Source organism: Oryzias melastigma, linkage group LG8, assembly GCF_002922805.2.
Source record: "Oryzias melastigma strain HK-1 linkage group LG8, ASM292280v2, whole genome shotgun sequence".
In the NCBI taxonomy this organism is placed as follows: Eukaryota; Metazoa; Chordata; class Actinopteri; order Beloniformes; family Adrianichthyidae; genus Oryzias; species Oryzias melastigma.
In genome coordinates, this window is record NC_050519.1 from 19,960,350 (window position 1) to 19,964,785 (window position 4,436).

Consider the following 4,436-nt stretch of genomic DNA (forward strand, 5'->3'; position numbering starts at 1 on the left):
CATCCATCCATCCATCCATCCATCATCATCCACTACTGTAAAACAATCTTCATCCATCCATCATCCATCCATCCATCTATCCGTCCATTTGTCCATCCATCCATCATCCATCCATCCATCTATCCATCCATTCATCCGTCTCTCCGTCCGTTTGTCCGTCCATTCATCCATCCATCCATCTATCCGTGTGTTTGTCCATCCATCTATCCATCTATCTCTCCATCCGTTTGTCCATCCATCTATCCATCCATTCATCCGTCTCTCCGTCCGTTTGTCCATCCATCCATCCACCCATCATGATCCACTACTGTAAACCAAGCTTCATCCATCCATCCATCCACCCACCATCCATCCATCCATCCATCCATCCATCCATCCATCCATCCATCCATCCATCCATCCATCATCATCCACTACTGTAAAACAATCTTCATCCATCCATCCATCCATCCACCCACCATCCATCCATCCATCCATCAATCCATCCATCCATCCATCCATCCATCCATCCATCCATCCATCATCATCCACTACTATATAACAATCTTCATCCATCCATCATCCATCCATCCATCTATCCGTCCGTTTGTCCATCCATCCATCCATCCATCCATCCATCCATCCATCCATCCATTGGCACTTTCAGCAGTGCCAGTCTTTTCTATGAAGCAGGTTGTTACACAATTCTGCTTTTCCCAGCCAATCAATGTAATCAACATCCAAAATTAAAAGATAAAAACAGTCAGGTGCACAGAACAGAAAAGGTGATAGAAAGAAGAAAGACGCAAACAGAGCAAAAGTTAGGTTAATTTTCCCCTAAATCATTCAGTGAAGGCGGGGCACTGTTTACTCCATCAAAGCTCACTAAATTGGAATGTTTTTAGAACATTTTTAGGAAAACATCAGCTTTTTTGTTTCTGAAAATGTAGACCAGGAGTCTCTGGTTGAGTCCAAATTCCTTCACTACCCACTACTTAGTGCTCTATATAGGGTGTTCGCCGTTTTGCCGGGGTGTCCGAATTCCAAAACAGTGTGCCCTGAAATTTCCCAGAATTCTCTGTGAAAAACCAGAGCACATCAATGCTGACTAGATTGGTCAATATAGACCACAATGCATTGGAAAGATTTGATATTTTCTTTGAAAAAAATATATATATTTTTATAATCATCTAAGTTTTCGTCTTTAGAACACTCTGGATTCATAAATAATCTTTGTAAAATCTTCATATTTATGAGGTGTTTGACATTTTTAGGAATAAGAATTGAGCTTGAATTGAATTCAAATCCAGGGGAGCTTTTTAAGGTTTAAGGAATAGCAAATGAATTCTGACATAGAGTAGCTTTTGTTTCATTTTTTTAGTTTTAAAGCTAAACTAATTTAAGAAGACAAGCTCACCGTTCTTTTCATCCGAGGTTTGGCAGAAATCTTTTTTTTTCTGGAAATGCTCCTGTTTCTTTAAACTAACAGCCTGACTGATGATGAACAGACAGACCTACACTGAGAGCTTTTAAGAAATGGTATCCCAGCTGTTTCTTCACCAAGTGGAAATGCATTTAAATCTTCAAGTAGAATTAACCTTTATGGATGTCTTGCAGACCGTCATTTTTATATGAATCTTCACATTTATCATGAAAACACAGAACATTTATTATTATATCAATAATGTACTGATCAGCGCTCCTCACTGTTTGAGCTGTCGAGTGAAGCGAAGCGTGACAGAACTTTGAGCATCCCTCCCATGAAAACAGAAACTTCATGCTGACTTGTAAAATAGTTCAGTTTGACACTTATGGCTCTGTTACATAATTCTGCAGGGAGACATCGCTTGATTTGGAAATATTCCTAAAATATAATCTTGAAATGATCAGGATTAGTTTTGGCCGCTGAGCTGTTGACACATATTAAACCACTTTACTAGTCTTGACTATGAGTGGATTTGTTATGCTTGTGTTTGTTGACACACATTTTTGTTACCATGCTGGCTCTATTTCTCACAAGAGCTCCATCCAACATTTTCCTTTTTATCTCTTTTTTTTTTTTACTTTAGCTGCTGCCCCCTCCTGCAGCTGTTAAAGTTGCCAAAATGAACAAACATGCCTGCAGGGCGTGTAACCAGCTAACCTGTGAGGAGTTTCACCGACACTCTTGCATAAACACACAGAGTTGGACAGGGTTCACAAACAGAAAACACAAACAAGAGCTCAGAACCAGCGGTTCTGTTTATGGAAGCTCTGCCCTCTGCAGTCTGTGATGGAGGAACTCCTCCAACCGTGATCCACCAACAGAAATCTGCACTGCATCTGTGCATTTATCACATTCTTATGCGTATAAATCACACGTGTCAAAGTCAAATCCTGGGGCCTCCAGGTAAGTATATCTGGACCTCCAGATCATATTATTTTATTGTTATTAATTAAATCAAAATGATCTTGTGCTTATTTCTAACTTGTATAATTTTGACAAAATAGATTTTTATGGAGGGTAAAATATTTAAAGTTATTTAAGATTTAAGTTGATTTATTCTGGAATAACTTTTTTTCCTTTACATTTTCCCCTTTTTATTAATAATTATGTTAAAAATTTACAGTTTAAAATCTTAAAAGTTGGCATTCTGATAGCTTTTTGGACTATTTTGTCATTTTGTCTAAGATCTTTTAAGCTAGTTTGGAGTTCCACAAATATTTCAGCTATATGCAAGCTATTTTTGGCTAATTCAGGTTTTTTGTTAGTTTTGGAGGTTATTTTTAAGTTCAGTTATTTTTTCAGCTACATGCTAGCTCCTTTGACTAACCTAAGTTCTTCAATTTCTTTTAATTCTTTTATGCTAATTTGGCATTTAGCTGATATTTTAGCTGGCTATCATATCAGCTTCAGTGTTTTTAGCTATCAATTTCAGCATCTTCAGCTATCAGCACTAACATCTTCAGTGGCCAAATTCAGCTAACAGCATTCACACTTGGATTATTGCAGGTAATGCTACATATGTAGTTCATAATTATGCTAAAAAGATGCAGTTTAAAATCTTAAAAATTGACATTCTGCTAGCTTTTTGGACCATTTTGTCATTTACTAAGATCTTTTATGCTAGTTTGGAGTTTTGCAAATACTTCAGCTACATGCTAACTATTTTGGCTAATTTAGACTTTTTTTTCGTTTTTGAAGTTATTTTTAATTTTAGTTCTTTTTTTAGCTACATGCTAGCTGCTTTGACTAACCTAAGTATTTTTTTTTTTAGTTTTTTTTATTCTAAATTAGCGTTAAGCAAATATTTTAGCTGACTATCATCTTCAGTGTTTTCAGCTATCAATTTCCGCATCTTCAGCGGCCAAATTCAGCTTACAGCATTCACACTAGCATTATCATAGGTAATTCTATATATCTAGTTCATAATTATGTTAAAAAGTTACTGTTTAAAATTTTAAATATTTAGCTTTAGAGTTCGGCCTGCAACCTAAAATCTGTTTTGGATTTTGGCCTCTTGTGCGTTTGAGTTTGACACCCCTGTTATAATTGAACTTTTCTCATGTTTTTCTTTTTCTTTTTTTTTTGAATAAAAAAACATTGCCAGCTTTCAGTTTCTTTTTTCTATTGGCTGCACACTGTTATTGATTGGGACCCATTTTAAGCCGTTTTCTATTTAAGCCCGTCTTAAGTTCCTAAATTTAACCTGTTCTTCAGGACGGCTCCCACCCGCGGGACTAACTTAAACATAATGACTTTAGGAGACTATTATGCTTTGCTGCCCACACAAATGAAATGCCATAATTCCATTATGTAAAAAATAAAGTTAGAACAGCCCAAACATGATTCATCCTTTCTATGAATCACAACTTCAAGATAGAAACTCAAATATGGTCACAATTTCCAGATTCCAGGACAAAAACATTGCAAAAAAATATACATGGGAGAGACAATCTATTTAGTATGCACAACCAAATTCATATGATGGCTAACAAATTTGAAACAACTTCCTTGATTCCTCCAAGAAACTCTAACACTTACACGAAAGCAAACATGCAGGATTTTGTGGTTTTATTGGCATTTTTTTTGGCTTCCACTTACCTATTAAATATGCTGAAAAAGGATAAAAAACAGTTCACTACGCTGGATTATTATTGATCTTTTCTTGCAGAAATGCTTATTTCAGTTGTAAAAGTCCACAGGAGCTTTAAGTAAATATAAGTTTAAACAAAACATCAGAGTAAAGGAGTTTTGATTTGACAGTCAAACCTTTGCTGTTCTTCCCATCTCTCCTCTGATTGGCTGATCAACTCGTCATTCCTCAAAGCAAAGTTGGGAAAACACCGAGCAAATTTGGCAGAATTCTATAGCTGCCCGGAGACTGAAACAACATGCAAATGAGTAAATATTTGTTTTGAAATGGAGTTTGACGTGTGAGCTCATCAGATGAATGTCACCAATCCTCTCCATCCAT